Raw genomic sequence first — 15,912 nt, 5'->3', positions numbered from 1 at the left:
CACCACTCTAATCAAGACTCTGGTTTCCAGCATGTGCAGTCCTTGTTTTTACTCTGTGCTTATGATCTTTGTCTTACAATCTTATACTCCACAACCATCTGATGAAGGAACAGCGCTCCGAAAGCTAGTGCTTACAAATAAACCTGTTGGACTCTCACTTGGTGTTGCGTGATTTTTAACTTTTTTAACTCACAGGAAATCGATCTGGATGAAGGAATCGAGGGCATTGTTGCTCAGTTTGCTGATGACACAACGACACGTGGGGGGATGAGTCTTGTTGGAGAAGCAGGAGGCTGTAGAAGGAGTTGGACAGGCTTGGAGAATAGGCAAAGTAGTGGCCGATGGAATACAATGTGGGAAAATGTTATGTACTTTGGTTGGAAGAATAGAGGATGCAGACTATTTTCTAAGAGGAGAAAGGTTTCAGAAATTGGAAACACAAAGGGCCATGAGAGTCCTAGTTCAGGATTGTTTTAAGATTAACATGTAGGTTCAAATCAAAGGTCAAACAGGAAACAAGACGTCATGACCTGGGAGTACTCGTTATTGTCACTCGATCTCAGGAATGGATAGATATTTAACACTCTCACCATAATGTAGTACATGTAACATTTATAAAAATATTATTCACTTATACAGACTCTTGTCTTTAAGCTTTTACCTCTTTGTGATACCCCAGTTCTGTGACTCCATGGCCCTTGAACCTTCAGTCTGTCAGAGCGTGGTCCCTTGCTCATCCCTCTGTCGGAGAACTGCCTTACACGTGTCTTCCAAATGGAAACAAATTTAAGTCTAAGAAAGGAAATGGCTTATCATAATTCAACCATGAAGAGGTTTACAAACAATGCATTCCTTACCACTTACGGAAACAAGGCCCAGATATAGCTCATTCAGTAGACTTAAACATATCCTCCCTGATCTCTGCATGGGATCTTTTTGTTAGCAAAATACATGAGAAACTATTGGGATAACACAAGGAACTGATGCAGATTAATGATGGGGTGACAGGGTGCAAAATCAACATTGCTACTGTTACTGTGGGTTTCCTGTCCAGCGATTGATGCTAAAGTGACCCTGAAAACATAGTAGCTACTGCAAATGGCCCTAATGTTCTTGAACCTGGAAGGGCGAGGCAGGAATCTGTCCAACTTCCTGCTTCTGGTCATTATCGAGCTACTTCAATCTGTCTTTATACATAAAAGCACATTTGGATGACAGAAACAGGCTGCACTCTCTTATAATCAAATAATTTGCCTTATCTCAGCCTATTCAGGGTGAAGGTAACTGGGCACTGGTGAAAAAGCACTCATAGCAGGGGGTCAACGTCCCACCATCAGTCAAGCCCAGGAGAAGGGCAGGAAAGGTAAGTCAGACAATACCCAATGTGTGGAAAAAGACCATTCAGCCCATCAAGACTGCACCTACACTCCACCCAGACCCTCACACTATCCTTGTAGCCTCACACTTACTGTGGCTAATTCACCTAATCTGCATATCCCTGGACCCTACAGGACAATTTAGCATGGCCAATCCACCCAACCCACACACCTTTGGACCATGGATGGAATCCAGAGTACCTGGCAGAAATCCACCCAGTCACAGGGAAAACAGGCAAACTCCACCCAAGGTGAGAATCAAATCCTGGTCCCTGGTCCCTGCTGTGAGGCAGCGGTGCTAACCCCCACTGCGCCGTCGTGCTGCACATGGACAGAGAAATTATTGCTCACTCATCCACAACCTGCCATTAGGTACAGTTAAGTCAGCCAGTCAATCTGGTAAAAATTGTATTCCACCATCTGACTGTAGCACTGTGATAGTAAGTGTTAGATAAGGAGGCATCTACTGTCCAGCTGACTGACTGTCAAGTGAATAATTTTGTTGTTTCTCTTTAGAGCTCACAGGGTTTGGTAAATGATTGCTGAACCATTGCACTTAGTATGTAAATCAGAGTCACAAAGTCATTCACTGCAGGTGGCCTGGTCAGACCCACTCCTCTCTTCAATCCCACAGCCCTCCTGGGGTTAAAACAATGTACAGAAAGAGAAATGTTAGTTTGTCAACACTAGTCCTTGCACTGGGTAGGATAGGTTAAGGTCAATTATTAACTGTCACAAGCTTTGATTATCATAAGGGCAATTACTCAGATTAAGATTTTAAATCCCAGAATTATTATGCTGCAGAAGATATATGGGCGTTTGAGTCTGCACTGTCTCTGTAAATTTGCACCATTCTCCCATCCCACCCTCATAACACTGCGACACATTGCTTCTTATTTAAATCATCATCAAATGCTTCCCTAAATACATCAATTGAACTAGTTTCCATCACCCTCCAGGCAGTGCATTACATAACTGATACACTCATTGGAGGAAAAAGTTTATTCCGAATCACATTTACGTTTTTTTTTTCAAATCACTTTAAATGTGGCCATTTGTCCTTGATCCTTCTATGAGTGTGAACAGTTTCAAAGAACAAAGAAAATTTACAGCCCAGGAACAGGCCCTTTGGCCCTCCATGCCTGAGCTGATCCAAATTCACTGTCTAAACCTATCGCCCAATTCCGAAGGATCTGTATCCCTTTGCTCCCCATCTACTCATGCAGCTGTCCAGGCGCACTTTAAGTGAGTCTACCGTGCCTGCGTCTACTAGTTCTGCTGGCAACACGTTCCAGGCACCTACCACCAACAATGTAAAGTACTTTCTGTGGGTATCCCCCTTAAACTTTTCACCTCTCACCTTGAACGTGTGACCTCTTGTTATTGAATCCCTCACCCTGCGAAAAAGCTTATTTCTATCCACCCTGTCTATACCCTTCATGATTTTGTAGACCTCAATCAGGTCCCCCCTCAATCTCTTTTTTTCTAATGAAGACAATCCTAACCTACTCAACCTATCTTCATAGCTAGCACCTCCCATACCAGGCAACATCCGCATAAACCTTCTCTGTACCCTCTCCAAAGCATCCACATCCTTTTGGTAGTGTGGGTGCCCAGAACTGTACACAGTATTCTAAATGTGGCCTGACCAAAGTCTTGTACAATTTTAACGTGACCTGCCAGCTCTTAGACTCAATACCCCAGCCAATGAAGGCAAGCATACCAAATGCCTTCTTGACCACTCTATCTACCTGTACAGCAACCTTCTGAGTACAATGGACCTGAACTCCCAGCTCTTTCTGCTCATCAACTTTTCCCAAGGCTCTTCCATTTACAGTATAGTTTGCTCTAGAATTAGACCTTCCAAAATGCATCACCTCACATTTGCCTGGATTGAACTTATCTGCCACTCCTCCACCCAACTCTCCAGTCTATCTTCAGTATTCTCTCACAGTCCCTTATGCTTTCTGCTACTTCACCAATCTTTGTGTCATCTCCAAACTTACAGATCAGACCAACAGTGCCCTCTTCCAGATCATTTATGTATATTACAAACAACAGTGGCCCCAGCAATGATCCCTGTGGAACACCACTTGTCACCTTTCTCTATTTTGAGGAACTCTCTTCAACTACCACTCTCTGTCTCCTGTTGCTCAACCAGTTCTTTATCCACCTAGCTAGAACACCCTGCACACCCTGTGACTTCACTTTCTCCATTAGTTTACCATGGGGAACCTTATCAAACATCTTACTAAAGTCCATGTATATGACATCTACAGCTCTTTTTTCATTTATCAACTTGGTCACCCTCAAAAATCTCTATTAAATTGGTAAGGCACAATCTCACCACGCAAAACCATGTTACTTATTACTGATAAGCCCATTCTCTTCCAAATATAAACAGTTTTTATCCCTCCAGCAACTTTCCCACCACTGACGTCAGGCTCACTGGTCTGTAGTTAGCTGGAATATCCCTACTACCCAACAGGGGGGCAACATTAGCAACCCTCCAGTTCTCCGACACTTCACCTGTGTTTATGGATGCTACAAAGATATCTGTCCGAGCTCCACCTGTTTCAGTTCTCACCTCCCTCAGCAACCTAGGATAGGTCCTATCCAGTCCTGGGGATTTGTCCATCTTCATATCCTTTAGCCTACCCAACACATTCCCACTCATTCTGTCAACATGATCCAGAGTAAACTAAGTTTGATCTCTAATCTCAACATTCATCATGTCCCTCTCCTCAGTGAACACTGATGCAAACTAATCATTGAGAATCTCACCCATTCTCTCAGGTTCCTTCCTTATCCTTTGGTGGACCAACGCTTTCTCTAGTTACCCTTTTGCTTCTTATATATGAATAAAAGGCCTTGGGATTCTCCTTAATTCTGCTCACTAATGTTATTTCATGACCCCTTTTAGCCCGCTTGATTCCTCGTTTAAGATTGGTCCTACTCTCCCAATATTTCTCCAAAGCTTGTTCTGTTCTTAGCTGCCAGGACCTTATGCTTCCCTTTTCCTCTTGGCTAGTTGCACGATTTCTCCTGTCATCCACGGTTCATGAATCTTGCCTTTGCTATCCCTTGTTTTCAAAGGGACATGCCGATCCTGCACGATCTTCAACCTATCTTTGAAAGCCTCCCACATCTCAAATGTGGACTTCCCTTCAAATAGCTGCCCCCAATCCACATTTCCCAGCTCCTACCAAATTTTGATATAATTGCTCTTGGCCCAGTTTAATACTCTTCCCTTAGGACCGCTCTCATCTTTGTCTACGAGTATTCTAAAACTTACAGAATTGTGGTCACTATTCCCAAAGAAACGTTCCACTGCAACTTCTACCACCTGACCTGGCTCATTCCCCAACACTAGGTCCAATATGGACCCTTCCTGAGTTGGACTATTGACATACTGCTCTAAAAAGCTTTCCTAGATGTTCCTTACAAATTCTGCCCTATCCAGACCTCTGACACTAAGTGCGTCCCAGTCAATGTTGGGAAAATTAAAATTTCCCATCACCACCACCCTGTTGCTGATACATCTTTCCATAATCTGCTTACGTATTTGTTCTTCTACGTCATGCTCACTGTTGGGAGGCCTGTAGGACAACCCCAACAATGTAACTGCATTCTTCTTATTTCTCAGCTCTACCCACAATGCCTCACTGCTCAAGCCTCCATAGTGTCTTCCTTTAGCACAGCCGTGAGATCATCCCCGACCAACAATGCAACTTCTTCCCCCCTTTTACTTCCCTCCCTGTCCTGTCTGAAGCATCTATATCCTGGAACATTTAGTTGCCAATCATACCCTTCCTTCAACCAAGTCTCTGTCATCACAATAACATCATACTCCCGGACACTAATCCAAGCCCTAAGGTCATTTGCCTTACTCATGATACTCCTTGCATTAAAGCATATGCTCGTCAGACCACCAGTTCCTTTGTGTTCATCTGCTCTCTGCCTACTCTTCCCCTTGGTAATGCTAACTTTATGATCCTTACAGTCTCTAGTTTTCACCTCACTGTCTACTAGTCTTCTCTTCTCGTTCCCAGCCTCCTGCCACATTAGTTTAAACCCTCCCCAACAGCAGTAGCAAAATCTCTCGCAAGGGCATTAGTTCCAGTCTGGTTTAGGTGTAGACCATCCAATTTGTTATAGTCCCACTTTCCCGAGAACTGGTCCCAATGTCCAACAAATCTGAACCCCTCCCTCCTACACCATCCCTTAAGCCATGTGTTCATCCTGCCTATTTTTTCATTTCTACCCTGGTTAGCACGTGGCACTGGTAGCAATCCCGAGATCACTACCTTTGAGGTCTTGCTCTTTAACTTCTCTCCTAGCTCCTTGAATTCTGCTTTCAGGATCTCATCTTGTTTTTTTTACTTATATCGTTGGTGCCTATATGCAGCAAGACAACTGGCTGTTCACCCTCCCCTTTTAGAATGCTCTGCAGACAATCGGTGACATTCCTGACCCGGGCACCTGGGTGGCAACTTACCATCCGGGAGTCCCGTTTTCGGCCACAGGACCGCCTATCTACTCCCCTCACAATATCTACTATCTATTCCCCTATGACTATGGCCCTACGAGTCTTTTTCCTGCCCTTCTGAACAACAGTACCTACCACAGTGCCAGGATGCTGGCAACTGCTGCCCACCCCTGGTGAGCCATCTCCCCCAACAGTATCCAAAATGGTATACCTGTTTTGGAGGGAAATGACCTCAAGGGTCACCTGCACTGCCTTCCTACTCTTTCTCTGCCTTTTGGTCACCCATTCACTGTCTCCCTCAGCAATTCTAATCTGTGGTGTGACCAATTCACTGAACATGCTAACCACGACCGCCTCAGCAACGCGGATGTTCCGTGGTGGGGGGATGCGGTAGGAAAATAGGAAGATACTACATGTGTAGTATCTCGGATTTAGCTGCTGCCCAAATACATACTAAGTCCTCACCTTCCTGGCAACCTCCTGGTCCCAACATCACTTCCCTTCTGTCTCCTGCTGCTCCCGGATAGGGAGCAGTGCCACATTTACTCTTCTCAACTCCTTTCAAGATTTTGCAAACGTCTGTCAAATTTCTTCTTAGCAGTCACAAGGAAAGCCATCACAACTTTTTCAATCTTTAAAATAACAAATATCAAATCATAGAATCCCTGCATCATGGAAACAGGCCATCAGGTCCATTGAATCCACACCAATCTTCCAAGAACATCCTACCCAGACCCACCCCTTCTACCCTATCCCTCTAACCCTTCCCATGGCTAATCTACCTAACCTACACACCTTTGGGCTGAGGGAGGAAACTGGAGCACCCAGAGAAAACCCACACAAACATAGGGAGAATGTGCAAACTCCACACAGACTGTCATCCAAGGGTTGGACTGGACCTGAAACCAAAAGAGAAAATGCTGGAAAATCTCAGCCGGTCTGGCAGCATCTGTAAGGAGAGAAAAGAGCTGATGTTTCGAGTCTAACTGACCCTTTGTCAAAGCTAAAAAAAAAGGGAGAAATAGGGAGGTATTTATACTCGGCTGAGAGAAGGGGAGTCATAGCTCCATTGCTACCTTTGCTTCTGGAGCCATGACTCACCTCCTCTCAGCCTAGTATAAATACCTCCCTATTTCTCCATTTTTTTTAGCTTTGACAAAGGGTCAGTTAGACTCGAAACGTCAGCTCTTTTCTCTCCTTACAGATGCTGCCAGGCCCTGCTGAGATTTTCCAGCATTTTCTCTTTTGGTTTCAGAGTCCAGCATCTGCAGTCATTTGCTTTTATTTTGGACTGGACCTGAGTCTCTGGTGCTACGAGGCAGCAGTGCAAACCACCAAACCAGTGTGTCACCCCATGTAACCAATAATAAATCTTTCCTGAGATTTCTCAGCCCTGAAGCCATTCTAATCAACCACTTCTGCACTCTCTCCAATGGGCTCCATCCTTTTTGTAATGTGGTGCGTGAAACTGTACACAATACTCCCACTGCGGCTTATGTACTAACATAACAAGTGTCTTAACACTTTGAGCATAACCTCCCTACTCTTGTACTCAAAACAATTCTTGATGAAGCCCAGGATACTGTAAGCTTTATTCAATGCTCTCTCCATTTGTCCTTGACTTATGCACACATACAGATAGATCCCTCTGCTCTGGCACACCCTCTAGAATAGTACCATTGACTTTATTAAGTGCTTCTTACAAACAGCATCAACTCACATTTACACATCGATCCTTATTTTCCATCTCTCTGACCACTCTGCTCTCTGGGTATGAGGATTGATTGCAAGGAGGATGCAGATATGCTTCAGTGTGAATTGGACAAGTTGTGTAAATGATTGAGCAAATGCATAGCAGATGGAGCGTCACATCAATACACGTGAGGTTTGATGGCAAAAACAGGAAGATAGATTATTATCTGAATGGCAATACATTGGGGGGATGCGACAAGACCTGGGCGTCCTTCTACACCTGTAAATGAAAGTAAGGATGCTGGTGCAGCAGGTGGTGGGAATGTAATAGCTGTCACAGTGACAGGATTGAATACAGGAGCAGGGCTCTCTTGCATCAGTGAGACACACCTGGAGCATTGTGTGCAGTTTTGGTCTCCTTATCTGAGAAAGGTTGTTCTGGTTATGGAAGGAGTGTAATGAGGGTTTACCAGGCTGGCTCCCGAGATAGCAGGACTGATGTATGAGGAGATACTGCTGTCCTCATAAATTTTACAATGATTCCAAGTTTCATATTATCTGCAAACTTTGAAATTGTCTCCTGTACAAGATCTAGATCATTAATGTAAAATATTGGTTCCTATGGAACTTCACTTCAAACTTCCCATAGTGATTGTAATGATGTCAGCAGTGGGCCTCATAGAATAAGAACTCCCTGATTGGGGTGGATAAGCCAGTCCAATCAGGGAGCCCTGGCTGACAGATTAAAAAAGGGGAGTTTCCCCCTCCAACTCTATTTTGATTTAGTCCCTGCCCTCCCCTTCTCTGTTTTGATCACACAGCATTGCCCTTTGATGTGAAGGGCACTGCTTGTCACTGGCCACTCGGGTGTTTCCTTTCTTCCTGGGGGTGGAAACTGAATAAAGATACGTGCATCTTGTGTCTTTCACCTGCACACACACACACCATGGGTGCTGGGGAAAAAATAAGCACTACCGCAGTTAGGTGGTAGTGTGGGGGATATTAAAAAAAAGAAAAAAAAATTTAAAAAAAGAAAAAAAAGAGCTCTTGTGAAAGTCACTGCTAAGAAAAAATAAGAAGAGTAAAAAAAAATAACAGAAAATGATAAAGGAAGATGGAAGTAGTACACTGGCAGAAACTGGCCAAATTGAGCATTAAATGTCTTTAATGACTCAAAAAAAAGAAAAAAAAGGGGAGTTTCCCCCTCCAACTCTATTTTGATTCAGTCCCTGCCCTCCCCTTCACTGTTTTGATCACACAGCATTGCCCTTTGATGTGAAGGGCACTGCTTGTCACTGGCCACCTGGGTGGTTTCCTATCTTCCTGGTGGTGAAAATTAAATAAAGATTTGTGCACTTTGTGTCTCTCACTGCGTCTCACAACTGCACACACACACACACACACCATGGGTGCTGGGGAAAAATAAGCACTACCGCAGTTAGGCGGTAGTGTGGGGGGGTTAAAAAAAAGAAAAAAATAAATAAAAAGGGAGCTCCACACCTGCACACACACAACATTGGTTGTGGGGGTAAAATAAACACTACCGCAGTTAGGCGGTAGTGTGGGGGTTAATAAAAAAATAATCTGGCGATTGATCAAAAAAACAAAAAAAAGAAAAGAAAGGAAAAAAGAAACAAAAGAAAAAAAGAAGAAAAAAAATAAATAAATAAGGGGAGTGTCACAGATACTGTCATTCTGAAAGATGATTCTGTATATGCAGTACGAAAGTCAAGGACTGTTCATATGTAAATAAAGGGTGACCTAGTGATAGGATACCAGCCTCTGGGGAGTATTCATCTCCATCCAGCCTGTAAAATACCCCTTGACCATTACTCACTGTCTCCGATCACTCAGCCAATTTTGTTACCAATTTGTGACAGCATCTTTTGATTGTGTGCATGCTACCTATACTCCAGTGATGCTACTCCACCCTTACCAATGATATTGAATCATACAGTGTGAAAGCAGGCCATTCAGACCATTGAGTCCGCACCAACTCTTCAAACAGCATCCCAGCCTGACCCTACCCTATTCCCATTAACCCAGCCCTTCCAACTAACCTGCATATCTTTGGACTATGGGAGGAAACCAGAGCACCCTGAGAAAACTCACACTTTCACGGGGAGAATGTGTAAACTCCACACAGTCAGTTGTCTGAGGGTGGAATGGAACCGAGGTCCTGGTGCTGTGTGGCAGCAGTGTTAACCATTGAGCCATGATGCTACCTGACATCTATTGCTCTTATTTGGTTGCCACCATGTTTTTTTTTATTGGCAGGACACCTCAAAAAAAGCACATACGCAGAACATCGTGTACACGCAGTAAGAACATTTCAGTGGAGTTATCAAATCATAGTGTTTCCAATCCATGACTGTGTTGGTATATCCATGGCTGCGTCACCAAATACCAGACCAATGCCATTTACAAGTTCACTGATGACACCACCATAGTCGGTCGAATCTCAGATGGTGACGAAACAGACTATAGACGGGAGGTGGAAGACCTGGAAAAATGGTGCACTGAGAACAACCTAGCTCTCAATGCCAGCAAAACCAAGGAACTCATTATTGACTTTCAGCAGGATGTTACTCATGTCCCCCTATAGAGTAACAGCACAGAGCACATCTACAACAAGCTTTCTAGGACTCTTCATGTGAATGCACTGGTTACAAACGCCCAACAACGTCTCTTCTTCCTCAGGCAGCTGAGGAAATTTGGCATGACGGCAAATACCCTTGCCAACTTTTATAGGTGCGCCATTGACAGCATTCTGACTGGATGTATCACTATCTGGTATGGTAACTGTGCCATTCAAGATCAGAGACAGTTACAGAGAGTGGCCAACTCAGCCCGGACAATCACAAAGGCCAATCTCCCATCTATAGAATCCATCCACCAAGCTCGCTGTCAAGGAAAGGCCACCAGCATTCTCAAAGACCCATCCCACCCTGGCAATGTTTTTCTACAACTGCTACCATTGGGGAGAAGGTACAGAAGTCTGAACACATGCACCAGCCTGTTTCAAAACAGTTTCTACCCTACTGTTGTTAGAATACTGAATGGACTCACAAACTCTTAACATTCGGCTATACCTGTATTTTTGCTTTTGCCGCTGTTTACCCATTATTTAGTAATCTATGCTATTTAACTCTGTGACCTGCCTGTATTGCTCACAAGACACAGCTTTTCACAGTGCCTTGGTACACTTGAAAATAAATTCAATTCAATTCAATTCCATCTTCCTTATTATTAATGTAGAAAGCTCCTCATGACTGAATTTCTTTTGTCACCGCAGCCTGGGTAACATCTGATTCCTTTGTAAAGACAAATACAAAGTATTCATTTAATACCTCAGCCATAACCCTGCCTCCATGTGCAAACGCCCTTCTTGGTGCCTAAAAACCCCACTCTTCCTTTTATTCCTACTGTCTGTCTTCTGTCTATTATCCAGTTCTCAATCAACATCAGTATAGTTTCCCTAATACATGTGTGCCAATTTAGTTTCTCAACACTTGTGTAGTTCCTTACCAAAAGCCTTCTGAAAATTAAAATACACCACATCCAACAGCTGTTCCTAGTCTATCCTGCTGGTTACTCACACATAAACCACCAAATTTTTGACATGATTTCTCTTTCATGAGCCCATGTTGAGACTTGCAATCTTGCCATTATTTTTGAATTGAAAATGTGTTGCTGGAAAAGCGCGGCAGGTCAAGCAGCATCCAAGGAGCAGGAGAATTGACGTTTCAGGCATGAGCCCTTCTTCAGGAATTGAAGAATTTTTGAATTGTACTGTCATCACTTTTTTGACTGAAGATTCTGGCATTTTCCCAATGACTGATGCTAAAAAGTCTTTAATTTTCAATTTCTCTTTCTCTATTGAATATTGGACTTATATTCACCACCTTCTAATGTGCTGGGACTATTCCACAGTCAAAAAACTTTGAAAGATGATCATCAATGCTTCTTTTTCTTGACAACTATCTCTGGCAATGCTTTGGGATGTAGAACACTGGGTCCAGAACATCTGTTTTAAGTCCCATTAATTTCTCTAGTGTTACTTTACTATCAAAATTAATAGCTTGCAATTTCTCATTTCTAGTCCCTAGAGCAGACCTGGGCATTATACGGCCCGCAGCCATATCTGGCCCTTTGGTCATTCCTGTCCAGCCCGCATGAGGTCAATCTTAAATTAGAACATAAATGAAAAAGTATTTACACCATGCACGCAATACAACTGTGTTGCTTTTGTTTTGAAAAGGATGCTTTTTTAATTTACATATGGACGCACATGTACGTGTATGTGCATGCGTGTGTGAACAGCTAAAAGTGGTGCTGGCTGGCAAGCCCTCAAAATGTCAGCTCACACCAGAGAAAGGAAGGTTGATACAGAATGCCACATTTTTAACAAGACATGGACTGCTAGATATTTATTTACAGAAATCGGAGGTAAAGCCGTGTGCTTGGTTTATGGTGCACAGGTCGCTGTGTTCAAGGATTATAATTTGAATCGCCACGACATGACCAAACACTCGAGAAGTACAACAACTTGTCTGATCAAGAGCGGGCAAGGGAGTCGGATGCTGTGCGAGCTAAGCTGCAAAACCAGCAAAGACCTTTTCCTAAACTTCACATATCCAGAGATGCAGCTGTCAAGACAAGTTATGTCATATCCCACAAAATCGCCAGAAACAGTAAACCGTTTTCTGATGGAGAATTTATTAAAGAGTGCTTGTTGGATTCTGCAGAACTAATATGCCCGGAGAAAAAGGAGGCATCTGAGAATGTGCCCCTCTCCCAACGCACTGTAACGAGAAGGATTGGGGACATTGCAAGAAATCTGGAGCTTCAGCTGCAGTACAGAGCGGTCAACTTTGACTTTTTTCCTTGGCTTTGGATGGGAGCTGTGACATACGTGACACAGGCCAGCTACTCACCTTCGTACGTGGGATAACTACGGACTTTAAAATCACGGAGGAGCTGGCAGCCATGCAGTCAATGAAAGGAACAACAACTGGTAATGATTTGTTCACGGAGGTAAATGCATGTTTGGACACGTTGGGACTAAAATGGGACAAGCTGGCGGGTGCGACAACAGATGGTTGTCCAAGGCTAACGGGAAAATATGTTGGACTCTTAAAGAGAATGCAGGATAAAGTGACAGAAATTGACCCTGAACAGAAATTGGTATTTTTGCATTGTACTATACATCAGGAAGTGTTGTGTAAGTCAGTGTTAAAAATTAACCATGTGGTTGATGTTGTAACTAAAATAGTTAACTTCATCAGGGCAAGAGCTTTGAATCACAGGCAGTTTGTTGCACTTTCGGAGGAAAGTGAGACTGAACATTGTGACATAGGCTACCACACAGCTATCAGGTGGCTCAGTCTGGGCAAAATGCTGAAAAGTGTATGGGATCTGAGAGAAGAGATGCAAGATTTCTGTGTGAAGAAAGGGAATGGCATTCCACAGCTTTCAGATGCAGACTGGATTGCAGACCTTGGTTTTGCTGTTGATGTGACTGCACTTACGAATGAACTAAATGTGAAACTGCAGGGCAAGGGCCTTTTTGTGCATGAAATGTACAACTTGGTGAAGGCTTTTATGAGAAAGTTGCAGCTTCTCTCAAGCCAAATGGAGGACAACATTCTCACCCACTTGCCAACACTGAAGGAAGCCTTCAGCTGATCACCCCCACAGGTACTCATCTATGTTAGAAGCACTGCATGGTGAATTTTCAAGGCAATTTCAAGACTTTAAAATGGTTGAGAATGAAATGCACATGACTTTTTCCCCATTTACATGCAATGTGGAGAATGCACCTAGTGATGTTCAGCTTGAACTCATTGGCCTGCAGTCTGACACACTTCTGGCAGAGTACTTTAGGTCAGTGTCACTGCTTGATTTTTACTCTTCCCTCAAAGAGGAGAACTTTCCACACATGAGGAGACATGCTCAGAAGATTCCAGTCCTCTTTGGATCTACCTATATATGCGAACAGACATTCTCAGTGATGAAGTTTAACAAATCCAAATACAGATCTTCTATCACTGATGACACCTCTCAGCTGTCCTTTGCATTTCCACCTCAGACATTCAACTAGATTTCAGTGCACTTGTTCATGCCCAAAACAGACTGGATTTTTCTCACTAAGCAAGTAAAATGAACTGAAAAACATCAAAAGCACTTACTGCTTTTTGTATGGAGTTGTTTGTTGTTTGTAATACTGAACAATAACGAAACAACTTTTCATTATTAGTTTGTGAGATTAACATGTTAAAAATAAAATGAAATACCGAAATTATTGTCTTTACTGTTTATTTCTTTTATATTTGACCTACTCCACAATTTCATATCTTTTTTGTAACAGAATACCCTTATTCTTTTGATTATAAGTTTCAGTGCAAAACCATACAATATAGTACTTTTTACAATGGGAGAAAATTAATACTGAGCAGAATTATGTTCAACTTTTGGGTCAGCCCTCCAACAGAACTCAGGTTTCTCACGTGGCCCCTTGGAAGAATTAATTGCCCACCCCTGCCCTAGATACTCCAGTATTTCTGAAAGGATTTTTGAAAGCAATTTTCTCAGTGAAGTATTTGCTTAATTTCTCTGCCAATTCATAATTTCCAATTATACATTGTCTCAACTTTGCTTAGGGGAATGAATCCACTCTCATTTTTCTTAATTTTTCAATTTTCAGTATCCACAGAAGCTTCTACAGTCTGTTTTTATCTTTCTTTCTTGCTTAATCTCATGTTTGATTTTCCTTTCCTTTTCTGTGACCCTTTTTACATAATTCTAAAATCCTCAGGTATACCATCATATTTTGGTAATTTTATGGGCACTTTCCCGTGATCTAATACAATTTTTGACTTCTTTTATCAGCAATGATTGGAAATGCTTTTCTTGCTGGGTTTTTGTGCATTAAAGAATGGATTTTGTTGTATACTATGTATTAGCTCTTTAAATGTTAATCATTCTACCTATATTGTCTACAAACATTGCTTTGAATATGATTTCCCAACTCATAATAGTCAATCTTTTCTTCTTAGCTTCATATTTACCTTTGTTTGGATTGAAAACTCTAGTTTCTTTACATCAATTTCAAACTTAAGTTAAAATGCTATTATATTGTAGTCACTCTTTCCCAAAGGCTCCTTTACAGCACATTATTAATGGGCCCTTTTTCATTGCACTATATGAGATCAATAATAGTCCATTCTATTGTTTGTTCCTCAATGTACACCTCGGGAAAACAATCTTGTATACTTTCCAAGAAATAATCCTTCACAACATCAGTTTACTTGAAGTTTACCCAGTACATACATAAATTGAAGTCACCCATAATTAACACCCTTACTGCACGTACTTCCAACATTTTGATTTATACAGTATTATCACTGCTGATTGGTGGCTACCTACTAAGTTTTGTACACTTGTTGCATTTTAGTTCCACCCAAACTGAAAATTCATTTTGAACTTTACAACAATGGTACTTTCTCACTGCAGCACTATTTTATTTAATAACAGACATCATCCACCACCTCTTCACAACTTCCTCACCTTCCTGAATGCCACATATCCTTGGATATTCAGGTCCTAGCTTTGGTTTCCTTCTAACCATTCTAATGGATATCAGGCCATATATGTGAAGTTATACGTGAGCTGAAAATTCATAGACTTGATTGCAAATGAGGCAGGCATTTAGATGTAGGACCCTTAATCAATTATTTTTTCAAACTATTTTATAAACTCTGACTCTATCTGTTGGCACACTCTTAAAGTTTGCAATCGTCCCTTCTTGCCATACTCTGATTATCATTACTTTTATCACTATCTTGCTATTGTCCTTCAATTTATGCAATCTTCCCCTACATGATGGAAAGGTTTACCAGAATGCTGCCTGGACTGGAGGGCTTGCCTTATCAAGAAAGGTTGAATAGGCTCGGACTTTTCTCTCTGGAGAGAAGGAGGAAGAGAGAGATCTGATAGAGGTGTACAAATAACGAGAGGAATAGATAGAGTCAATAGCCAGAGACTTTTCCCCAGGGCAGGATTGACTGGTATGAGAAGTCATAGTTTGAGGATATTGGGAGGAAGGTATAAAGGAGACGTCAGAGGTAGGTCTATTACACAGAGAGTTGTGAATGCATGGAATGCGTTACCAGTGGTGGTGGTGGTGGAAGCAGAGTCATTGAGGACATTTAAGCAACTGCTGGACATGCACATGGATAACAGTGAGTTGAGGGGTGTGTAGGTTGTTACTATATTTTACATTAGGATGAAATCTTGGCACAACATCGTGGGCCAAAGGGCCTGTTCTGCGCTGTACTTTTCTATGTTCTATGT

The 15,912-nt window shown here is 42.4% G+C and overlaps 1 protein-coding gene across 2 annotated transcripts in view; it reads right to left on the bottom strand.

The window, feature by feature from the left end:
- Positions 1–905, bottom strand: part of wdr17 (WD repeat domain 17) — a 167,552-nt gene extending 166,647 nt beyond the window's left edge. For both annotated transcript variants that reach the window (XM_060843103.1, XM_060843110.1), the window contains exons 1-2: positions 858–905; positions 662–767 (exon numbers count right to left, since the gene is read on the bottom strand). The gene's annotated coding sequence lies outside the window, so the exon portion shown is untranslated. The remainder of the gene's footprint in view (positions 1–661; positions 768–857) is intronic.
- Between the last annotated feature and the right edge of the window lie 15,007 nt (positions 906–15,912).

This window comes from Hemiscyllium ocellatum, chromosome 2 (genome assembly GCF_020745735.1).
Source record: "Hemiscyllium ocellatum isolate sHemOce1 chromosome 2, sHemOce1.pat.X.cur, whole genome shotgun sequence".
Lineage (NCBI taxonomy): Eukaryota > Metazoa > Chordata > Chondrichthyes > Orectolobiformes > Hemiscylliidae > Hemiscyllium > Hemiscyllium ocellatum.
This window is presented reverse-complemented; position numbering and strand designations above follow the sequence as displayed.